The sequence below is a fragment of the Ambystoma mexicanum genome, chromosome 9 (genome assembly GCF_040938575.1).
Source record: "Ambystoma mexicanum isolate Mex_15411 chromosome 9, UKY_AmexF1_1, whole genome shotgun sequence".
Taxonomy (NCBI): Eukaryota; Metazoa; Chordata; class Amphibia; order Caudata; family Ambystomatidae; genus Ambystoma; species Ambystoma mexicanum.
The window spans coordinates 1468586731-1468611979 of NC_090931.1; the positions used below are offsets into that span (position 1 = coordinate 1468586731).

Genomic DNA, 25249 nt, shown 5'->3' on the forward strand with positions numbered 1-25249 from the left:
AAGTCCCAGAGACCTGCTTTTAAGCAGTTTTCCCCCATTCACACAGCCTGGCTGTCAATCACACAGCAGGGTGGCTGTCCTGGCAGGACAGTCACCTAGCCAATCAAGCAAGAGTGCGACTTGAGTCTCCAAGGAGACCCTGTGCAGGGGGCCTCAAACCCCTCCCTCACATCCTGTCCACCCAGACACTCGGATGCCTAAGGAGGGCTTCTGTGCAGAAGCCTGCCGAAGGACGGCAAACAAAGGAACCAAACCTGGTTTGGCACGCAGAGTAAAACACGAGAAAGATCTTTACAAAAAGAAATGGCGAATAAACCCGACCGGAACCAAATAAAAATCAATGGGGTCCAGCGGGTTTGAGTTTGAGGCTACCACCATAGCCTCTAACTGTACCGAGGCTATTTTCATAGCTCGCGGTAGAATAAAAATGTTAGCTACCACTGCCACCAGCCAAATCTTAGAGAACGGCGAACTAAATATTGTTCCATGAGAAACGGACATAAAGGGATAACTATTAACCCTTCCAGTACTCTATTGGAAGATAGGGTGTACTGGGTCTGTAAATTTAAAAAGACAAGTAAAGTCAATGGCAACTTTACATGTTCTGGGAGACAGTAGTCAGTCCCAGAAAATAAGTGGGAAGTCTAAAAAGACAACCCTGTGTCACTGCACTAAAGGTGTTGTGTGACACGCAGTAAAAAGATGATCACCTATGGAGTAGGTGAGACTCTATAGTCCATGAGCAAAAAATGTACAACACACAGCAAAAACACATGTACGAGTGGGGAAAAAAGGCTCATACTCTTACAGGTGAAAAAATAAATCCTAGAAATCCAGAAAAGCTGCTGAGGGACTCATCAGGTAAGGAAATTAGCCGTTCTGGAGAATTCCCCCTAACATTAACCCCTGCTCATTTTGGAGTCGCAGGTAGACATGTATCCTTGACTGTTTTCATTGCAGCAACATTGCTCCAAGCGTCGGTGTGTCAACCTAACCACCTGTGTCCCAGCAAGAAAAATCCAGTGAAGCACTCCACCCAGTCATGCAGGCAAAGTGTAACATTGGTTGAGTACAAGTGCTGAAGGTTTATATTGGCCCTGTGCATCCAGGTATGGATTTCGCAGCCAATCTGTGGCCTAGTCCAGTGATAGGCAGAATTGCATGCCGTACCCTCTGGGACCACCACATACAATTAGGACTACAGGTGTAAGCAAAACCAACCTTTGGTATAAGTCTGTACTACAGTTTTTGGTAGCAGGACTGAGCAGTTGGGCTTATATCAAAAGGGAATGTGAGCTGGAAGGGCTGTTACACAGAGGTCTACAATCACAAGTATTCAAATAGACACTTACACTCAACGTTTCTTGGTAAAACACTAATTTATTACACAATCCTTTATAAAGCATTCACTAAAAGGAGGCAAGTTATATCACACATATATACTACAGTACTGATTACTTAAGCAGTTGCGCTCCCCTGAAGTAAGGGCAAAATAGCAGTAAAGTAGGAGTAAAAAGGCATAGGTTAATCCAACGAATATCAGTGATTCTGAAACCTGGCAAATAGTTCACCAGAGGAGTCAATTCAATGCAATAGGTTAGGCCAAAGTCAATGGGCTAATGTCTTGTATAGGATAAAACGGTTCTGGTTATTAAACGGTAAAGTCTTAGCCAAAGTTCTCAGAAGTAGTTTGTGGAAGAAAGTATGCTGGGTCACAAGATGATCGGGCCTGAAAGTTGCCAATGTTATACGCACATTTGCAGTGAGAGGTAAGTTCTCTCGAGTTTTCACAGTTCCTTCTAATGAAGAAAAAGATGCAGCTGAAGACTTCTGTTCCTGGCGTTTCCTGCAGATCTTGCTGTTCCTGAGCCTCAGTCGTGGGGACAAGGCGGAGGATGTCTGGGGACTCCTGCACTGCACGGCGACTGGTCACAAAGCTGTCAGACTTGGCAAATCTTTCTTGTAGCTTTCCTTCAAGCACACAAGCTGGTGTCCTTCTCCCTGGTTAATCCTAACCAGCTCTGCGAATGGTATCCAGGTGGCTTACGAGTTGATTGGTCCTACCAACTCAAAGGAAGAAGTTGTCCTTGAAGGGGTTTATCTGTTGAGCTGAACTGGGTGTTTTGGACCTGCAGCAGGGCTTCACCGGGCAAACCAACAGTCCAGGAGTTGCAGCAGCCGTCCTCTTCCAGCTCGTCTTCGGTTCTTTCGTTCCAGTGGTCGACTCTGCCTTCCAAGCCAAGAGACTCTCCTTGTATTCAGTTCTCTCCTGTTCATTCCAGCCTAGCTGTCACTCGCCCAGCAGGTTGGTTGTCCTTGCCAGACAGTCAGCCAGCCAATCACGCCGGAGTGCATTTGGGTCTCCTAGGAGACTAAGCACGGGGAGTTTCGGGCACCTCCCTCACTTCCTGCCCACCCCAGACACTCGGGCGCCAGAGGCTGTCCTCCGTCCTGAAGCCTGCCAAAGGCGTAGGAACAAAGGGACCCAAAACTGGTTTGGCAAGCAGAGACCAATTCTAGAAGGACCTGTCCAAAAAGAAACGGTGAAAAAAGAAGACCGGGACCTGTTTAAACAAAGGAGGCTCAGACGCCATCTTGAAAAACATGGCTCCCGCGATTTTTAGCTGCCGGTGTTCGTGGACGGGAAAAATCATGGTAGTTCGTTGTAAAACCACTGCCACCAGTCATTTCGATAGGAAAGGGTAGCATTTGACTGCTACATGAGTTTCTAGACACAGGATTACTAGGTAACCCCTCCAGCACTCTATTGGAAGGTAGTGTGTGCTGGGTCTAGGAATTTAAAGACTAGCAAAGTCAATTTCACTTTACTTTCTCTGGGGGACGGTAGTTTATCCCAGAGAAGGTATTTAGACCTTGGGACATCCTGAAAGGCTTCCTTCCCTGTGTCACTGCACTGAGGGTTCTGTGACACAAAAATGAAAAGATGCTTATGTAGTTGTTTAGGCTCCATAATCAAAGAACACAAGAATGAAACACACATCAAAATACATGAGAGAGTGAGAAGAAAGGCTCACACACTCCCCAGGTAAAAAAAAATCCAGCAAAGTGGGTTAAAAGCAAAAGTGTTGGTAGTAGCTCCACATATATTGTGGACACACTGCGTGATCCCCGGGAAGCTTTGCCTGTGCGCAACATAGGGAATGGACTCTCAGAGGTGCTGACTTCTGTTGTAAAGATTGTGCATTCTGCACAAGAGCCTGTCTGTTTGCCACATTATGTGCAGAAATGGGAGCAGAAGATGCTTTGTTTCACACGGAGGTCAGGTTGCTCTCCAGGGGGAAAAGGTTTTAAATTGTGTTTAGGAACTCAGGAACAAAGTGAGACGCTTTCTCCTGGGTTTAGACCAGACAAAAGAGCCTCTGTGTGATTCAAACTGGCTTGTACTGTTAGCTTACTATGGCGACCTCTTTGAAAAGCTACATTTTCTAAACCACTCCCTGCAAGGCACAGAAAAGAATCCACATCAATGGCTATGAACGCAAAAATGTCAGCATTCAAGAAGAAGTTGGAGCTGAAGAGGAAGAGGAAGAGGAAGAGGAAGAGGAAGAGGAAGAGGAAGAGTTTCCATTATTTACCGATGCTCCTGAGAAGGCGGAGTATGATCTTTTCATGTGTTGCTGAACTAATGGGAAACCATCTCAGAACCACTCTCAAAAGTACTTTCCAGAGGACAATTGTAGCATCAATGACTGCGTGGTTCAGCCTTTCCTAGCAGACGTAGGGGCCCTCCTGCCTCCCAATACACCTCCAGGAGGAACTAATGGAACTTCAAAGTGGCTGCCTACTGGAGAGCCAATTCAAAAAATTGTCCTTGGGTGGATTTTGGCAAAATGCAGTTTCCGACTCTATCCAAATGGACAGTCAATGTACTGTTACCTTTCAGCACCTCGTACCTTTTGCAAGATTGGATTTTCAACACTTGCAGCACTAAATATCGGTCAAAGCTGGAAGAGAACCTGTGGTTGTTTATGTAACCCAATAGTGATGGCTGGCTGCTGAAAGGCAGGCCCACCCTTCACACTATTGCTCCAGTATGCCACTTTCCAACTTGCAAGTGACTGCATTGATAGTAATTAAGTTGTTGTAGTTGAGTATGTCCTACGTTACAGTATGCAATAAATATCCAACTACTTTTAGTCAAAGTCCCCTGTAGCAAAAAATTCTGAATGCTGCGTTTACAAATATTTGCCCACTAATTAGTTATTGCAAGCAATGATTTTGAAAGAATGTTTGGTACCCACACCTCCATTTGGCACCATTCTACACCAGATAAACATTTTGGAGTCCATGTGTATAGAGGGGCCCAAGCCAGGTACCTTTTTTCTTATGGAGGGCTCGGGGGTCAAAAACGTTTAGACCACAGCCTGTAGAGCCTGAAGAGTGACTATCTTGTTATCAAGAGTGGTTTTTTTTTTATAAAAAAGGCCAAAAAACCTAATTGCTATCTTGCTGGCACCGCTATATGTTAACATACATTTTGATTGCTAGTTTGGATGAGCACTTATCCTCCCTGGTCCCTAGGGGACAGTGCACATGTGGGCTTAAATGGCAGAAGCTTAATGTATTAAACCTTTGCAACATCCCTGGTTGCTTTATCCACGTGCTTGCTGTGCCCTTGTGTGCGACGTTGCTATGTGTCTGGTACGGTGCATATACAACTCGTAAACATGACTGCACCTTCAGTGGGTATGAGCAAAATCATTGCAGTGCTTTACTGTGAAGGAAAGCGTTGCACGGGCCCAGCGATATTCAAGATTTGACTCTGTCGTCTGCTTAAGAACATTGCAGTGTCCCATAGCCCCTGTGAGAATGTGTCTATTGCAGTGGTCTCCCAACAGTCGATCGCGAGCTACGAGTAGCTCGCCAGAGCCTTTGAAGTAGCTCACGCTCGAGTTTCAGGAAAAAAAAGAATGATGCCAGTAAGTACTCTGACCAATCACAGGCCTGCAATTCTCTATAGCATATAGATTGCACCATGTTATTGGCCAGAGCACTTTCCTTGCTGAGAGCTGTGCTCCTATTGGCCACATTGGTTTCTTTGTGCTACTCGGTTTGCCCGGGCTTTTTTCTTTAAAAAGCACCATGGCGCCTTGCATCATTTTTGGATCTCTTTTGGAGGTGGCTGAGGCTGGTGCTTGGATTGCAGGAGCGAGCAGACAGTGGCATTCCAGGAAAACGTTTCTTGCTGAGGTAAGTTGGGTCGGGTGGATTGGTGGAAGTTAATCATTTATTTTGTCTTTTTCTGCCGAGCCACTGTGCGCACAGCTGTTGCGTGTTGCTGTCAGAGGGTCGGGTAGCTCGGCAGAACAAAGCCCGGGGTGAAATGGAGACATTCAGCTGTGCTGCTTAATGTCTCCGCTTCACCCTGGGCCCATTTGCAATCATGTGAGCTACTTTTAGGCGACTGGCCTCTGGCGAGCAAGCCCCCTCGGGACTTCCTTGCCAGAGCCTTGCCGTTTCTAATAGTAACTCATATGACTGGAAGTCAACCCAGGGTAAAGCGGAGACATTCAGCATGATAGCTGCGTGCCTCTGTTTCGACCCTGGGCTCATTTTCAGTCATGCAAGCTATTTTTACAAGGCAGGGCTCTGGCGAGCAAGCCCCCTCGGGACTTCCTTGCCAGAGCCTTGCCGTTTCTAATAGTAACTCATATGACTGGAAGTCAACCCAGGGTGAAGCGGAGACATTCAGCATGATAGCTGCGTGCCTCTGTTTCGACCCTGGGCTCATTTTCAGTCATGCAAGCTATTTTTACAAGGCAGGGCTCTAGCGAGCAAGCCCCCTCGGGACTTCATCGTCAGAGCCCTGACGTTACTAATAGTAGCTGCAGCCTTGTTGGTCCCAGGATCTTCTTTTGGTTGGATCTCCCTCTGAAGAGAATCTCTCGCATTTGGTGTGCAGGCCACTGGAACGTGAATGAGATGTGCAGGACACTATACCACTCAGCAGTGGAAATGGGGGAAAAATGTAAAGGGGGAATCCCACAAGGACCAGTGTGGGGGCGGAGTTTGCATTTGAACTCCACTCAAAGGAAATGTTCAAAATAGAAGTTTTAAAATGGGGCAAATTCTTTTATGCTGCTTCTTTCCAAACTCCACGCTGCATCAGTTCCACTTTAAATCACTTTCCTGGCTGGGGTGCACCCAAAATACAGTTGGGTAATACAGCGATTTTGAGTACTTTAAGGGATCCATAGACACACTCTACAGTAGAAGGTTACCAGGGTAGCTCAGCAGGTTGAGAGACTTTTGCTGAGATGTTAAATATTAAAAAAACTGCTTGTTAATCGTATGACTTTTGCAATTCCTATAAAATGTGTTTGGCGTGGGCATGGTTTGGGCTGGTCACTGGCTTATATTCAGAGCAGAGGTTGGGGGTATTTCTGCCCCTGTAGTGAATATCAAAGGTTGACACCCATGAACCCACAGTTTAATTTCCTAATAACTGCTGTCAGCACAACAGAAGCATTTATATGTGATTAAGCAGTTTGTCAAGCATATAACATCTTTATAAATGACTTGGCATAGGTGCATGCCCCATAGTTAATATTTCTCGGAATTGCGAATGTGCTAAAATGGCATTGGTTTTTATTTTTTGACTAAGCAGAATTTTGTGTGCTCAATTAGTTTTAAAACCATAATAACACATTGAAATCACATTGAAAACACATTGAAATCCCCCTCAGATTATATTGCACGTGCAGTCCCAAAAGAAACGTACAAACGAAACAACACTGTTGAAATCATGGATCCAGAAGTAGGCGGATCATCCAACAAAAGGCAGAAGACGTATAATTTTCATCAAGAGTGGAAGACCGATTTCTTTTTCGCAAGCGTAAAAGGGAAGTGTGTGTTTAATTTGTAGTGGGAAAGAGTAATGTCGAGAGGCTCTTTGGGACAATGCATACAAATTATGAAAAGAACTTTCATAAAGGAAGCCGTCTGCGATCCCAAAAAGTAGCTGAACTAAAAGCTGCACTGCAGATGCAACAATCATTTTTTACCCAACCAGCAAAGAAGGCAATTGCTGCAACAGAGGCATCCTTCGAAGTTGCACATTATTTGGCAAAACACGAATGCACTTTTACAGATGGTGCAGCTGTGAAAGGTGCGATGGCTCTCGTGTTTAAAAACTGCCCTGAAATTATGTCTGCTATTTCAGATGTGCAGTTAGTGCAGATACCCTCCTTGCCATTGTGTTTGCACATATCGGCCAATGTGATGGGGCAATTGGAAAAAGATTTGAGCGTGCGCAATTTTTTTTTCTTTTCCATTTAGTGTGATGAATCAGTTGATGCAAGTGATACTGCTCAGCTGGCGTTGTTTGCTCGAATGGTGTTTGAAGACTTCACCAACAAAGAGGAATTCTTGACCTTGTTGCCTCTGAAATCCACAACCAGAGGTGTTAATATCTACAATGAGGTCAAGAATTATTTTGTCAAAACAAAAATTCCATTGAACAAGTTGGTGGCAATAACAACTGATGGTGCACCAGGGCGTCATTCTGTTTTTGTTGCGTGCTGTAAAGCAGACCCTGATTTCCCTCCATTATTGCACTACCACTGCATCATCCACGAGCAGGCAATTTGTGCCAAAGTGATGGGGTTTGATCACGTAATGGCCCCTGTTGTGCGAATTATGAATTCAATTTGTGCAAAGGCCAAATCTGCTGCACATGGTGATCTGTTGCTACACACGGAAATCTGATGGCTTAGCAGGGGGGAAATACTATGTCGCTTTCTTTCACTTTTGCCAGAAATCAAAGACTTCATGAGGTCAAGAAATGAAGACATCTGCCAATTATGCAGCATTTCTTGGCTACTTGATTTGGCATTTCTGGCAGATGTCACTGAGAAATGAAATACCCTGAACTGTGAACTACAAGGAAAGGATAAAACCATTGCTGACATAAGTGCAGTAAAGACAAGTCCCTTCTTCATGAGAGTTTGGATGGCCAATATTTGCAACCATTCTCTGTGCGTAGAATCACAACAACAAATCTAAGCCCAAAGCACATTGTGCCACCAGAAGGAGGAATCGAAGAACTCATTCATCAGGGTGTTAAAACCATCCCCAGTCTGAAACTACACCTGGCAGTGTGTGCAGCACACCCCGTACCACACAGCGGCTCAAACAGTCTGTCACACACTTCAAAACTTAGCCAGCCTTCATGCTAGCCAAACAAAACTTTGCCACTTAGTATACTGCTTCAGAATTAAGCAATATTAAAAATGCTGCGAGAAGTCACACACGCTTCCCACAAGCCACACATCAACAGTGGCCATCCAAACTCTCATGAAGAAGGGAGAGAAAAGACTGCTCTAACCAACAGTGGACAGATGCCCCCCCCCCCCAATCTATATATTTCTCTGAACAATGCTTGCAACCTGATCATTGCTTTCACTTAAGCCATTGAACACCAGCCAACAAAAAAGAGTGGCATGTCCAGCAACTGAATTTGCATTAAAGGAGAGTCAACGCCCCCCACGCCCTTTCAAGCTCGGGAATATTGTTGAGATTTGTGTAATGTGAAGTGTACAGGGCAGATACTCGGTGAAGTTCAAGGTCAAAGCACCCCTAAAGAGGTTCTGTAAAGCTACCCCCCATAAAAAGCGAACTGCCGGCATTCAAAGACTCATTTTGTATTGTAATGCTTTTGAATATGTTTTCACTGCTGGAAGTTACGGATGCTATACCAATGAGGCAGAGCTTTTTTTATTTTAAAGAACACACCGATGGCTTGTTTACCCCCGTTTTCGATTGCCTTTTTGGTTCACAGTAGGGCTAGTTTTGCCAGCCTTTATGTGCAGGGGACGGTGTTCTAATCCCCCCCCCCCCCCCCGCCCCCATGACTCCTGCTCTACTCAATCTACATTTAGTTTGTACAAAACTTTGGGGATTGGGGAAATCGCTACATGATTTAATATATACAAATGTAAGTTTCAGGGACTCGGGATTACTGCATGTTCTAGTTATACTTGTGTCACATTCTCTATATTGGTTGATGAGGTTCCCGGAGGGATTTTATTGCCCCTTCAATGCCGTTTGTTTTTTTTTCCAACCACTTGACCTCAGCCGTTAATTGAAGTTAGTTTGCCTGTAAACTTTATTGAATGCTTGCTAGGGATAGTGATCCATGTCATTAATTTTGAATTTATTTTTGATCATTGTTTATTATGATCTGGGGTGAATGCTTTTTATGTTTCTTCTTCTCTAATGATGGGACCAGTTCATTCTCATTAGATGATGTTGAGCTATTTTCATGCTTGTCTGGATTTTTAAGCAGCCTTGTGTATAAGAGGACTGGTGCAGTAGCAGGAGTTTTCTGACCTGGGCATGAAAGAGTGCTGTTAATTGCTTTGCTATTTGAAAGAGGGAGGTCACTTTATTCCCTTAAGGCAGTGGTCTTCAAGCCTTTCTATGCTGGAAGCCCCCACCCCCCTTGAGTAAAATAATTTCTGCCGCCCTCCCCCCACCCCCCCAGGGGCCCGGGGGGGGGGGTGGTTTAGGTGGGAGAAGAAATCTGACTCTTCTGGAGGATAGTGCCGGCTCATATTGGCAAAGGCCTTCCTGCTAAGGTGTAATATTGACTTTTTGTTCCCCCAGTAAAGATCACTTTGGTAATGGGTTCTGTCCCTGCATACCCTCCTATTTCCTGTACATGTTGCTGTCTGCAAGCTGGGGCTCTCTATGGTTGATATGTACGTTAAGAAACTGAAACGGGTGCTTGTCTTTTAAAGGGCACACACAAAATGACTGCAGCATTCTAGGTACCAGAGCTCTGCAGTTAACAACGTATTGCCTCTCCGGAACACCCACCTCTAATTTGCAAACAGATGCAACTAGTTAAAGCCACAATGGGTGGAAGTCTTGGAGGAAGTTAACCAAGCGCCAATCACTCATAAATCTGGACACATCAGGCAGGAACATCCATAGCAAGCCCACTATAAATTATGGTTTTGGGTACAGACCTGGTTCACAAATACTTGGCGCATACTAAATTTACTTTTTTTATTTCTTCTTTTAGACAACTCAAATCATGGCAGTCTTTTTGATTCCGACAATTCTCTGCATTTGAAAGGATGGGGAATTTGAGCGTTTGCAATTCCTGGTGAAGTTAATTGTAAATTGCTGATAGAGGGTATCGATTAAAGTATAAGAGAAATACGTGAAGAAAAGGATTTGAAGGCAGTCGTGCTTTTGTAGTTGGGTAAGCAATTCTTTTTTTTTTTTTGGTTCATCTATTTGATGTTTGGGGGAGGAGGGTACATCTGACGTCCCTATGCGGAGTCGTTCCCTTTTTTCACACATACAGATGAATGCTGCACAATGCCCACCTCATTTACAGCATCTCTTTCCTCTAGAATAACTCTCTAAAGTATAGAGTGCTATGGGTTGAATGTCCTTGGGGACTGTAGTCCAGGTCAGAGTATGTGTGCAGCTAGAACAGAGAATGGATTGGTATTGGTGAATTGCACTCTACCTCCTTAAAGTTAGGTATGCAGTCTTTTAGAATGAAAGTAAAACAATATCTGGTCATCTGTAGGTGAATTTATTCCCATAAAGTCAGCCGACGCGTGTTTCGACCTTAGCCGTCTTCAAGACCTTGAAATTGAACACTTGGTATGGTGACCAGGTTTGGAAGTTGATTGTGAAAATATCTTGAAACAATTTTCTGATGGTACTTGATGATAAAGGGTTGAGTCCCGAGAGACCTGTCGATGGCTGGCGCGTTATGCTAAAAGTCTTTAGTGGTTTTTGGACATCCTGGATTGGTTCCCCAAATTGATTTTTTTTAATTTCTTTTTTTTTTTTACCTTAGATGCAATCCTGAAAGTTTAGTCCACAGGTTGGGGAACCAATCTAGGATGTCCAAAGTAGAGCGCGATTCGCAAATACCAATCTGTTTTCTGTCCTATTCATTCAAGGTCTTTATAAGTATACCATGCGGAATTGGTGACGCAGCTCGCCGCTATTTATAAATTATAGTGGTCACAGCACTCTCCAGGGTATGTACCCATACACATTTTTATGAGTGCAGCTACACTGAGTTGTGGGTAGCTGCATGGGGAGGGAGGGAAAGCGCCAAGGAGAGCAAGAATAAGCAAAACCCCAAGGGGGCGGATAGGATCGCGCTTAAGGGTAGTCACCCCAGTGTACAGCTCAGGCAAAATCTTTGTTGTATTGGTAGTTACATTATGAAGTTTCAACTTGCCTTTTTCATACCCGCAGCCAAGAAACAGTATTAAGACACAGGAAACATTTGATGAAATAACAAAAAGCTGTAATTGAGGCTTTAAAAAGAAAGGTAGAGGAGAAAAAGCAGCTACTGGTGGAATCTGGAAAAAGAAGATGCAGTGAAAGAATTATATTGTAAAAGCTGATGGCTGAAAACGGACTATTCCAAAATGGTATTCATGGCTGTTCACAAAAGCTGGAAAACCGAAGTCTTTTGGCAGGGATGGCTAGTGTTCTTCATTCCGCCTACATTCCTTACTCAGAACCTGCCCCTTAATTCACCTGGACAATTAATAGACACAGCATTAAATCTGCAAATGTCTGTGTAATGTTGCAGTTGCTGGCGATGTAGCTGTGCAACAACTGCAAAATATTGGACTATAAAGTAACCAGTCAATTGTCTGCTACAAATGTTTTGTCGGACCGATCTAAATTGACAAGCTGAACTCTATCACCACGTCTCCTTAACGGTGTGTTCTTGTTACAGTATGACAGTCATGCCTGTTTGGACAATGAAGTGACACCTACATGTTACCACACACCTGCGCAATCTTTCAGATTACGTTTTTTAAAAAAAAAACAATTGAATTGTAACATCCCCACAACTGAGTTTGGTTGCTATGTCAGCCCCTGCTACTAATCTACAATGTAATTGTAGCGCACATGCTGCTCTGTGAACTGAAGATGCAAGTGCTCTTGTGTGTAGAACTATTATGGTTGATCTGGTGAATTTGTAGGTTGGTGCCAACTTGTAAATGGTACATGTGTTTGTGCTATTGGATTTCTGTGGGGGTGTGGGGGGGGGGGGTTCAGCTAATGTTTTCATCGGTGTGGTGAATGGTCGAACTAATTGCTAGCTGCTCATAGTGATATTGGGTGAAGTGATCAGCAATTTTGTCATGCAGGTAGACCTTTAACGGATTCTGTTTAGGTCACTGAAAGTGTTTATTTTAGTGCAGTGATTTGTAATTGTGGGAGTTTATTGGGGGTGATGCCATGTTAGCTAGAGGTGAGATATGAAATGAGGGAGTTTAGAGGTTGGTTCGTGACATTGTGGGGTGGATTTGTAGTTTTGTATACTAAATCAGCAAACCTTAGTTAATGACATTTGAGTGCTCTAGCAAAGAAGGCAAGTAACGGCTGCAAAGTCCATGTTTTCCAGTACACTATTCATGAGTCTAACCCTATAGTAATAACACCCATCTTACACACAAGGAATCAAAACCCTTTTCCTAAATCGTTTGAAAGCAACATCCTCCTGAAATTGTCTGCAATAATCGTTCACAATTTCAAACCCATCCTGAAGTTGTCAAGAAGTCATCCTGGAGTAATACAAGATCATCACGAAGTAATCAGAACTCCTCTTGGAGTAGTTTCTGTGATAACTCTAGAGTTATCGCATTTGAATATTTCGGCCTATACACATACTTCAGGATGGTTTCGGATGATCTCCCTGAACTAGCCATGGATGACTCTAGGATGGAGTCACCTGATGACTCAAGAATGATTCCAGGAAGATCTTCCTTTTTGACTTGGGACAACACAAGTACCGGCGCTCATTGCAGCGCTGAAATTACGATAATTCCCGGAATGCACAACAAGTAGCAGCTGGATTGGAGAACGTGCACTCTCTGGCAATGGCCGTGCAAACCCAACAGAATGTGGCACACATCTGCACCACACAGAAAGGCACCCCTTGGAAGCATGCACGCATATTACTCGGTGACCAGCCAACGCGCCCCGCCAAGAAAACCGTGGCCATTCCCCACGAGGCTGGCCCCTCCCTCTGCTACTCAACCCGCGTTTGCAAACCAATTGTCCGAAAGCATTTCCCGCTCCCTGTCAGACCCCCAACTCTCATATTTCGCCAAAACCATTGCGCCCTTTCAGGACCCATCATACAGGCCAGCCCCCATCCCACGCCTGGTGCGCAATTGAGCCCTCGCGCGGCACTCCACATTGCTTGCGGAATCCTCCCGTCCCTGTCGTGACTTACCGTGTAGTGAAGAATAAAGGGGCCTCTGTCCACAAATCACCCACAGGAAGAAAGTAAAGGAACTCCCTGTGCGAGCTTTGAGGCCACAGGTGGTTTGATGATTCACTGGACCTGATGATGCCGAGGATCCCAGAGGCTGTTAAAAGGAAGTTAGGTTAGCACAGGCAAACACAGTACTTTAATATGAGAGTGTGCAAAAACGTTCTTACCTAAATCTAGCGGGATGGAGCTAGGGTGCCCAGGGTCAGATGCGAGGGAGCGTCAAAGATCCAGACAGCCGTGTCCTAGATGGTAGGTACCGGCTGGTGCCTGAAGCCCTTCCGTAGCCGAAGAGAATGAAACTGATCACGTAGTCTATGGTCGGAAGATCAAAAGCCAGAAAGGGAAAATCCAAAATCAGTCCGTTGAGCGTAGCAAAAGAGTACCAAAAATCCGTACAAAGTTCCGAGTAACAGTATCCGTGGAGCAAGAGAGCAAATCCGTGGTTCGTAAGCCTGAGTCCAAAATCCGATGAAGCAAACAACAAAAATCCTGAGAGCGCCAAACAGAGTTGTGAAACAGCTGTGAAGCGGTGAGCAACTCGAACTTCCCGGCTTTTACGTGCGTCGGCTCCCAGTCACGTGAGCGGAAACTTGACCACGTGATCGGGAAACCGTTGCGAAACCAGGAAGTAACCGTGATTGGGTGCTCAAGCCCGAACGCAGCCTCCACGGGAGTTGCCAATGAAAACGAGGAAACAAACCGGGCCGGCCTCTGCGCACGGCCCGAAACCGCCGGTGATGACTACTCCCTCGCACCATAGGTGAAGTGATGACTTGGGAGGCGGACTGTGACCCGGGGAGTCTAGCAGTGTGTGTCGGGGTGTCAAGCAATATGGTGCGTGGTTGTGCAACTGATTTTGTTGTGCATGACAGAGCCCCCCCCCCCCCCTCAATGGCCCACGTGGGCAGGAAGGATGATCCCGGTGAAAACGTGAAACAAGCCTAGGGGCATGGACATCACTAGCACGGACCCAACAACGCTACTCTGGGCCAAAACCTGACCAATCCACAAGGTACTGGAGACCACCCCGAACCATAGGGGAACCCAATACACCTGAAACCTCATATTCCATCGAGTCCCCCACTGAAACAGGACCAGGCATAGACCGGAGACGGGTAGGAGCCGGGCAAGGTTTCAGCAAAGAGGTGTGAAAAACAGGGTGTATGCGCCAGGAGGCAGGGACCGAGAGGCGATAAGCCACAGGGTTTATTACAGCGGAAATCCTATATGGGCCCACAAAGCGAGGGAGTAATTTGCGACAACCAGGAAGCTTGAGATGGCGAGAAGAGAGCCAAACCCTGTCTCCCACAACATAGGAAGGTGCCACTGTCCTCCTCTGATCCGCTGCAGCCTTCGTAGACTCCTGGGCCTCCCGAAGGTGAGTAAGGGTTTGAGCATGAACGACCGATAACCCTGCTGCTGCTGCCTGTGCCCGCGACTTATCAGAAGGTGCAAGCTCTGGGATAGGCAAAGTGCGAGGGTGTTGATCATACAAAACATAAAAGGGAGAAGAGCCAGTGGAGGAATGCGTTGCGTTGTTGTAGGAGAACTCAGCGAGGTGTAGCAAACTCAGCTAGGACTGCTGGTGTTGCAACACTAGACAACGCAAATACTGCTCCATGGCTTGGTTCACCCTCTCAGTCTGACCGTCCGTCTCTGGATGATATGCGGAAGAGAAACGGGAATCGATGCCTAGAAGGACCGTGAGTGCTCGCCAGAAACAAGAAATAAACTGGGGACCCCTATCTGAGATGATAACTGTGGGTAACCCAAAGAGACAAAATACTGATTTGAAGAAAAGATCGGCCAAGGCTGGGGCTGAAGGGATGCTGGAACAGGGAATGAAACGAGCCATTTTGGAAAAGGAGTCGACTACTACCCAAATGGTAACGAATCCCTTGGTTCGGGGTAGATCTGTTACGAAATCCATGGATACCGTGTGCCAGGGCCTGGGGGGGTATGGGTAAAGGAAGCAAAAGCCCCAGCGGGCGTCCTCTGCGATGTTTACACTGGGCGCATATTGCACAGGTGTTAACTTATCCTTCTACGTCGTGTTTCATGGAGGGCCACCAACACCAACGTCTGAGGAGATCCAATGTGCGTCTTTGTCCGGGATGACCATTGATGGTGCTATCGTGGGACCATTCCAAAGCAAGATTACGAGCGTCGGTCGTTGGTAACCACAATCTGTTTTGGATATACGGTAGCCCGTCATGAAACACCGGATCCCACTCAGTAACCTGATCAGGATGTAGTGAAACCCATTTGCGAATGGAATCCAACAAAGGCAGAGGAGGGGTGCAAATACAAATGACATGCCGGTCTAACAGGTTTTCCGGGAAAACAGGCAAGGATACCCCACCCGGAGAGCGAGACAACGCGTCCGCCTTCCCATGGGACAAACTGGACCTATGTATGAGCTGAAAGTCAAAGGCCGCAAAGAACAAGTGCCACCGCACCTGCCAACTGTTGATACACTTTAGTGAAGCCAAATCCTGGAGGTTACGGTGGTCGGTGAACACAGTGACAGCGTGCCTTGCCCCCAACAGATGATGCCGCCAAACCTGGAAGGCATCCTTGATGGCCAACAGCTCCTTCTCCGTGACGGTGTAGTGCAACTCCGTAGCAGAGAACTTCCGAGAATGAAACGCAACCGGGTGTAACTGACCCGAGGAAGGACAGCGTTGGGACAAAACCGCACCAAGGGCAAAGGAGGAAGCATCAGCCTCCACAATGAACGGGAGTTCTGGGTCCGGGTGCTTCAGGACGGGAGCCGTGGTAAATGCTAATTTCCGGGCGTCAAAAGCGGCTTGGTGTTCCTGTAACCATACAAAAGGAGACTTGGGACTAGTCAGGGCAGTGAGAGGGGCTACAAGGGATGAGAAATTCTGGATGAAGCGCCTGTAGAAATTTGAAAACCCAAGGAAAGACTGCAGGGCCTTAATGTTACAGGGCTTAGGCCAATCCAAGACCGCACAGACCTTGGACTGGTTCATTGCCAGACCCCCAGGGGTGATATGGAAACCCAGAAATTCCACACTTTCAGTGTGAAACTGACATTTCTCAGGTTTGACATAGAGTGAGTGTTGGCGGAGACGGGACAGTACCTCGCGGACATGTGATATGTGGTCCTTCATGTTCTGTGAGTATATGAAGATGTCATCCAGGTATACTGCTACACACACATCCAACAAGTCGTGAAAGATCTCATTCATGAAACGTTGGAAGGTAGCAGGGGGTTACAAAGCCCGAAGGGCATGACCACATATTCAAACAATCCGTAGCGAGTGCAGAAGGCCGTTTTCCACTCGTCTCCGGAACGAATTCTGACCAGATTATAGGCCCCGCGGAGGTCAAGTTTTGTGAAGATAGAGGCATGGCTTAACCTGTCCAATAATGGGGTAATCAAAGGAATCGGATATCGATTCTTGATGGTAATAGAATTTAGTCGACGGTAGTCCACACAAGGACGCAGATCGCCCTCTTTCTTGGGGACAAACAAAATAGGGCTAGCCGCCGGTGAGGTGGAGGGACGTATATGACCGACTTTCAAGGCTACCTGTATGTATTCATTTAAAGCATGTTCTTCCGAGGGAGACAAGGAATAGATACGACCTGAGGGAATCACAGAATCAGGAAGCAAGTCGATGGGGCAGTCGTAGGAACGATGTGGTGGGAGTACCTCCGAGGAACCCTTACCAAAGACTTCATGGAAATCCTCGTATTCTGTAGGAAAACCAGTGGCAACAGTCCCCACCACATGAGGCTCTATGGCCATAGTAGCGTCTTCGTGTAGTGTGAGTTGCGCTATGGCCCCTAGGGCTCGTTGGGTGCTACAGTGTCATCAGGTGCAATGAGACAAAAGTTCTGACATGTTTCAGATTCGAAATGAACCTGCCCAGACTTCCAATCAATCAAAGGGTTGTGTAGATGCAACCAGGGGAGACCCAATATGATCCCAAACTGTGGCATAGTAATCAGGTCGAATGAGATAATTTCCCGATGCGTGTTCTGAATAGTTAGGGTGACCGGGGCAGTCTGTTGCTTGATTGGGCCTGAAATCAGTGCTGTGCCATCCACCGCCTGTACCGGCTCTGGACGCTCCTTGGTAATCCGAGGTAAATTTAAGGACCCAGCGAGTTTAATGTCAATATAGTTGCCTGTGGCGCCTGAGTCTAAGTAAATTGAGACAGCGTGAACAATATCGGGTGTTGGTTTTATCGTGGCTTGCACTAACACTGGTCTAATCCTGCCAAAGTTGGGGTACCTGTCCGGAGAAAGGGAAGTATTGCTCGAGCCAGCCCCCGGATCTAGGGTCGAGCATTCTGAAAAACCGGATTCTTGAGTTTAGGGCGTCTAGGACATGACTTTACAAAATGGCCATTCAGGCCGCAATAGAAACAGGCATGGTCAGTTCTTCTGCGGTCTCTCTCTACTTGTGTGATAGGGCTGCGAATACCACCTATCTGCATGGGCCCGACGCCTGTGTCAGAGGAGGAGGAAGGCAAATTGGTATTGGGAACTCCTGTTTCAAAACGACGTTCGGAACCCCTTGCGTCGATTTGTAACGCGAGGTCCACTAAATCGGTATGAGTCGTGGGCAAGGAAGGGACGACAGCCATAGCGTCTTTCATGGTGTTGTTGAGCCCTCTATAGAAGACAACTGCCTTTTTTTGTTCAGGCCATGACGTTTCAGCAGTTAGCTGATTGAAACGAGCAATGTATTCTATGAGGGATCCCTTTCCTTGAGTCAGATCTAACAACTCGAGGTCTCGGGACTGTGCTTTGTGGCGTGTATCAAACACACGAGACATTTCTGTGATCAGCAGTTCAAAGTCGTATAGAACAGGATTATCATTTTCCAACAGAGGGTTAGCCCATGTCAGGTTTCGTGGGATTTGGTTGAATGTGGTAGAATGAGGATATGATTAACATAAAGTATGGTTTGGGCCTTAACTTTCTGTGCAGAGTGTGGAGAGCTTCCCAAGTCAAAATGGAGACTTCCAAAAGGATCAGTGATTGGTCAGAAGTAACAGAAAGGCATTGTTGGAACATTCTAAACCGCCTTTCATTGTCAGAAGCCCAGCTGGAAGGTCCTATGTTTGAAGCTCTTAAGATTTAGAAAACTTTAGTTAGGCCCTTGTGCCTAAAATTAGTTATTTTGGTTCTGGAAAGTGTTGGAGATTTAAGAAGAAACTTAGAAAACGTTCCGGTGAAAGAAAGAAGCAAGCTAAGTGAATTCATTATCTTTTATGGATCTTTGTGATTTTCAAGCAGGAGTTAAATATTAATTCCATTAATTAACTTGTTCCTGTTTTTATTAGTTTTTGTTAAAATAGTAGTTCATTTCGTTCTTTCATGAATCTATTTTTGAACTTCTAGAACTGTATTTAAATTTACTGAACTGCGTCACATTTTTTGCAATTGGCTAGTTGGAGTGTGGAGGTCTGTTTATCATTTTAGCGTCGTGTGTTTTTTCGGCCGTATAAAATATTGAGTATTGTACCCTTTTTTGGTAACAGTGCTTTTATTAGCGTCGGACTAGCGTTAGAAATCTTACACTGTCTGCGCAAGTGACAGTGTGGTAGCCATGCGACTCTGAAGCGTTATGTTTAATTTACTAACATTCTAACCTGGCGCGTGATCATCACTGGGCTGCCTCTTCAAGGATTAGTGTCCGGAACTGAGGACTTTCTCCTTCCTGTTTGAACACTTCATATTAAGAAGAGTGGTATACTATTCATTTACGCATGCGCCCATGCCAGTTTCATTTTTGAACTCTTTTCCTTGTTTTTATGCGCTTCCATTTTAGAAGGAGTAAACAATATCTTCACGCATGCGCATATTCTGGTTAAAAGAACGCTTCTTTTATGAGCGATCATCTTTGCCAGCAAAAGATCCAATTAATGAACACTTTTATATATTCAGGAAACAAACCATTTTGACTTGAATAGCCAGAGTGTCATTTTTGGAATTGGTATTGAAGCAGCGAGAAATCATCAATACAAACTACATGTATAATATTTCCAGCGGGTTGTTTGGGTAAATGACATTGGAACTGCTTGAAGATTAACTCATTAAACTGAGAGAGATTAGCAGCTTTTTCACAACCGAATTGAAGAAATTAGTAAGAGCATCTGAGACTCTATTTTTCTGTTTTCTTCATTTGAATTTACACGTCCTCTAAGTTATTCACAGAGGATAATCAGGTATGGTGGCGTGTTTATTTACTTAATATTATAACGAGAAGTCAGAGCCAAGGAATTCAAAGGTTAGTGACTAAAGTGAATTTGTTGTTATTTTCACCAACAGGTTGACAGATAAAGAAGCCGAGCAAAACCTGAAGTTTATTATTTTGTCCCATTTTCCCCCTTTCCCTTGGGGGTGCTCTCAACTGAACTGTTTGATACCAGTTAAGAGGTTAGCATCCAAAGGGGACTGCGGGGGTTCAGCAGCTTCCGGGGACAACATCAGATTTGAGAAAGCCTGACAGAATGAAAGGCCAGAAAAAATAGTCCTCCTAAGCTGTCATGAACCCCGAGTTCTCAATGGAAGCGTTAAGTGTTTTAGTGAGGGAATTACAGGAAGAATTAAAGGTGGCATATCAAGAGAATAAAAAATTAGGACAAAGAGTAGATGAGTTAAGTGAAAAGATGGCACAGACGCAGGGAATTGGGAGAGAAGAATTTCCCCCGGAATTGGTAAGGGTTGGTGAGGAGAGAGGTGTGGGTAGAGGTGATGGGGCAGAGGGAGGTTTTAGGGCATTAGTTATGCCAGTACCTTTGGCAGCTCCAGAGCGTTACTACGGAGATTCAAGTAAATTTCAGACATTTGTAACCCAATGTGAGTTGCACTTTCTTAGTAGGCCTGAACTATTTCCTTCTGATGCTTCCAAAGTTACTTTTATGATGTCTTATTTATCTGGAGAGGCTTCTACTTGGGCAGGTTTATTGGTTAGGCAGAAGAGTTTATCTTTAAAAAATGTTTCTCTTTTTATGGAAGAATTTAAGAAAATGTTTGATAAAAGACAACTGTCCTTAGAAATTGATGGTGAATTATTAGATTTGCGTCAAGGAAACAGAGACTTGGTTACATATATCACACAGTTTAGGTCTTTGGTTTTAGAATCCCAGTGGCCAGCAGAGAAGAGGTCTTCTCTTTTTTATAGAGGCCTCAAGGAGGAGTTGAAGGATGCCTTGTCCAGTGTAGTCCAACGCCCTTCTTCTTGTGAGGAATTGATTGATTTAGTAGTTCAGTTGGACTATCGTATAAGTGAAAGGAAAGCAGAAAGGCGTCGTTGTACTCAGGGGGAGGTGAGGTCAGTCATTAGAGGAGAGCGTTCAAAGCTTGAGGTGGGTAGTAAAGAAGTGAAACCAAGGGTGAATGATCAACAAATTAGAATAAAAGGTCCTTTATCAAAAGAGGAAAAAACTAGGAGGCGTGAGAATAATTTGTGTTTATATTGTGGTAGGGGCGGTCATTTTTTAGGAAATTGTCCCTTTACACCCAAAAAATTTTCATCAGCCGGAGGAAAAGCACAGCAGGTTGCAAATACAGTTCAGTCAGCGGTTCCACATATAACTGTAAATGTATCCTTGTATTTGAAGGAGGAAAAGAAAGGGTATGGACCGGTAGTGATTGATTCAGGAGCCACCGGGAACTTTATGGATTGGGGAGTAGCTAAGGCATTGGGAATACCACTAGTGAGGAAGGAAGTTGTGGAACAAGTTCGGGCTGTAGATGGAACTTCTCTTTCATCAGGTCCTATAACTCATGAAACTGGTGTCTTGGTTATGGAATTATTTGGAGGTCATAGAGAAGAAATCTCATTTGATTTAATTGATACACCAATTTTGAAAATAATTTTAGGCATGCCATGGCTAACCTTGCATAATCCTCACATTGATTGGAGTAGACGAGTGGTAGAATTACAGTCTAGTTTCTGTTTAGAAAATTGCCTTTTGAAAGGTAATCCTGGGAGGGAAGAAACACAAGGTTTAGTTTCCTCTTTTCTGACTGATGCAGGTATTACAGGACATAATATAGGAGCGGTGTTAGGACATCTTCCGGAGTGTTATCAAGGTTACAAGGAGGTGTTTGATGAAAAGGAGGCAGGAGAATTACCTCCACATAGGAGTTTTGACTGTAAAATTGATTTGGAGCCCGGGGCGGTTTTACCAAGTAGTCGAGTGTATGCATTAACTGAAAAGGAGAATGATTATCTTAAAGAGTACCTTGCAGAAAATTTGGCTAAAGGTTTTATTCGTCATTCTCAATCTCCAGCCGCATCTCCATTATTTTTTGTACCAAAGCCAGATGGGTCTCTCAGAACATGCATTGATTATAGAGCTGTGAATAGAATTACAATCAAAAACAAGTATCCTCTCCCTCTAATTTCGGAAATCTTGAATCAGGTCCAGGGAGCCACAATTTTTTCTAAACTAGATTTACGTGGTGCCTATCATCTGGTGAGAGTCCAGGAGGGTGATGAGTGGAAGACGGCATTCAAAACCCGATTTGGGCTTTATGAGTACTTGGTGATGCCTTTTGGTTTATGCAATGCTCCAGCTGCCTTTCAATTCTTTATGGATGAAATTTTAAGAGATTTTTTAGATATATTCGTAGTAGTATACATTGATGATATTTTGATTTATTCTCAGGATTTAGAGTCGCATAAAATTCATGTGGGAAAGGTTCTACAAAGACTCAAAGAGAATCATTTGTTTGCTAAATTAGAAAAATCTCAGTTTCATACTAATTCAGTGGAATTTTTAGGATACATTGTTTCTCCCAAGGGATTGGAGATGAATCCGAACAAAGTTCAAGCCATCACGGATTGGCCAACACCAACGAAAGTAAAAGAAATTCAAAGCTTTTTAGGTTTTGCGAATTTTTATAGAAGATTTATTGAAGGATTTTCTCGATTGATTACTCCCATAACAAAACTTTTAAAGAAAGGTGCCAAATTTGTGTGGTCGACAGAGGCAGAGGAGGCATTTCAAGAATTAAAGAAAAGGTTCAGTTCGGCCCCTATTTTAATTCATCCAGATCCATCTCAGCCTTTTTATGTAGAAGCGGATGCATCGAATCTTGCCATGGGGGCTGTTCTTTCTCAGAGACATCGAGAGACCGGACAACTTCATCCAGTGGCTTACTATTCTAAAAAATTCTCTATGGCAGAACAAAATTATACGATCTCAGATCGAGAATTATTGGCAATCAAGTTTGCTTTTGAAGAGTGGAGGCATTTTTTAAAAGGAGCAAGACATACAGTGACTGTGTTAACAGACCATAGAAATTTGCTTTTTCTGAAATCAGCCAAGACTCTCACACCAAGGCAGTTAAGATGGTCATTGTTCTTTGCTGATTACGATTTTGTAGTGACATTTAAGCCAGGTAGGCTTAATGGAAAGGCTGATGCTTTATCACGTCAATTTCCTGGAAGTGAGATGGAATCAGAAAAGGAGATGATATCCATTATCGATCCATGCTGTTTTATTTCTGCCGGAATACAGAAAATTGAGGATGTTGAGGAAGAAGTTCGAAAGTCCATGTCAATTGCACAAATGGAGGAATGGGTCCGAAAGGATCCGGTTCGAAAAATTGAGAAAGGATTGCCGTTCTTTGAAAATAAACTTTACTTACCTATTTTGGAATTGAGAGAGAGAGTAATAAGAGACTGTCATGAATCTATGCTGTCCGGACACCCAGGTTTTAGAAAGACGCTAGAATTGGTCAGGAGGAGCTTCTGGTGGGAAAAAATGCGTCAGGACATCTTAAATTTTGTAAAAACTTGTGCTATTTGCGCTCAAATGAAGAGTCAAACCGGAAAACCAGTCGGGTTGTTGGAGCCGTTGCCTATTCCACCTCGTCCTTGGCATACAATTTCCCTGGACTTCATTACAGATCTTCCTTGTGACAAGGGTTGTACATCTATTCTAGTTGTGGTGGACCTCTTGTCAAAAGAGGCTCACTTTGTTCCAATGGAGGGAGAGGTTACTGCAGACAATTTGGCCAAAGTCTTTTTGCGAGAAATAGTTAGACTGCATGGTCTGCCTAATCAAATTATCTCAGATAGAGGTCCTCAATTTATTTCTAGATTTTGGAGGGTTTTTTGTAAGGATTTGGGTGTGGAAGTCAGTTTATCATCAGGTTATCATCCCGAGACCAATGGACAAGTAGAAAGAGTAAATCAAGAACTGGAGAAGTATTTGAGGTGTTATCTACAGGCAGGGGAAGAATGGGTGGATTTGATTTGGCTTGCCGAATTTGCTTATAATAATTGTGCTAAAGATTCAACTAACATGTCTCCATTTTATCTTGGAAGAGGTTTTCACCCACGGTTTTTAAGTTTTGAAATTACTGAAGAGTCAGAAAATCCTGGAGTTGAGGTTCGATTAAAAACTATGAGAAAAAATTTGGAAAGAGCAAAAAGGGTACTTTTCGATAGTAAACAGAAGTACAAAAGATTTGCAGATCAAAAAAGGAGGTTGGGTCCTAAATATAAGGTTGGTGACTTGGTTTGGCTTTCGACGAGACATTTGAGAATTAAGGGCAAAAACAAATTTACTCCACGTTTTGTAGGTCCATTTAAAGTAGAAAAGATAATCAATCCAGTGTCAGTACGGTTAAAACTACCTACTTCCTTGAAAATACATCCAACTTTTCACATTAGTCTATTAAAACCTGTGATTCCGGGGACTAGAGTTGTACATCCACCTTCACCAGTTCAGTTAGAGAATTCATCCGAAGAGTTTGTGGTGAAAAGAATTGTAGATTCCAGGAGGTTAAGAGGGAAACTACAATATTTAATAGACTGGGAAGGTTTCGGACCTGAGGAACGTACATGGGAAGACGAGGTGAATGTGCATGCACCACAATTAGTCTCAAAATTTCATAGAAAGTATCCTTCTAAAATTGGCCCTGGGACAGGGCATTAAGGGGGGGGTACTGTCAGGTTTCGTGGGATTTGGTTGAATGTGGTAGAATGAGGATATGATTAACATAAAGTATGGTTTGGGCCTTAACTTTCTGTGCAGAGTGTGGAGAGCTTCCCAAGTCAAAATGGAGACTTCCAAAAGGATCAGTGATTGGTCAGAAGTAACAGAAAGGCATTGTTGGAACATTCTAAACCGCCTTTCATTGTCAGAAGCCCAGCTGGAAGGTCCTATGTTTGAAGCTCTTAAGATTTAGAAAACTTTAGTTAGGCCCTTGTGCCTAAAATTAGTTATTTTGGTTCTGGAAAGTGTTGGAGATTTAAGAAGAAACTTAGAAAACGTTCCGGTGAAAGAAAGAAGCAAGCTAAGTGAATTCATTATCTTTTATGGATCTTTGTGATTTTCAAGCAGGAGTTAAATATTAATTCCATTAATTAACTTGTTCCTGTTTTTATTAGTTTTTGTTAAAATAGTAGTTCATTTCGTTCTTTCATGAATCTATTTTTGAACTTCTAGAACTGTATTTAAATTTACTGAACTGCGTCACATTTTTTGCAATTGGCTAGTTGGAGTGTGGAGGTCTGTTTATCATTTTAGCGTCGTGTGTTTTTTCGGCCGTATAAAATATTGAGTATTGTACCCTTTTTTGGTAACAGTGCTTTTATTAGCGTCGGACTAGCGTTAGAAATCTTACACTGTCTGCGCAAGTGACAGTGTGGTAGCCATGCGACTCTGAAGCGTTATGTTTAATTTACTAACATTCTAACCTGGCGCGTGATCATCACTGGGCTGCCTCTTCAAGGATTAGTGTCCGGAACTGAGGACTTTCTCCTTCCTGTTTGAACACTTCATATTAAGAAGAGTGGTATACTATTCATTTACGCATGCGCCCATGCCAGTTTCATTTTTGAACTCTTTTCCTTGTTTTTATGCGCTTCCATTTTAGAAGGAGTAAACAATATCTTCACGCATGCGCATATTCTGGTTAAAAGAACGCTTCTTTTATGAGCGATCA

The 25249-nt window shown here is 44.1% G+C and overlaps 1 protein-coding gene across 7 annotated transcripts in view; it reads left to right on the top strand.

Annotated features, from left to right (window-relative positions):
* The window catches only part of ATG9A (autophagy related 9A), a 1030802-nt gene that overhangs the window by 47271 nt on the left and 958282 nt on the right, over positions 1-25249 (top strand). For 4 of the 7 annotated variants that reach the window (XM_069616910.1, XM_069616912.1, XM_069616911.1 and 1 more), the window contains exon 3: positions 10049-10231. The exons of the other annotated variants lie outside the window; for them this stretch is intronic. The gene's annotated coding sequence lies outside the window, so the exon portion shown is untranslated. The remainder of the gene's footprint in view (positions 1-10048; positions 10232-25249) is intronic. 7 annotated transcript variants of the gene reach the window in all.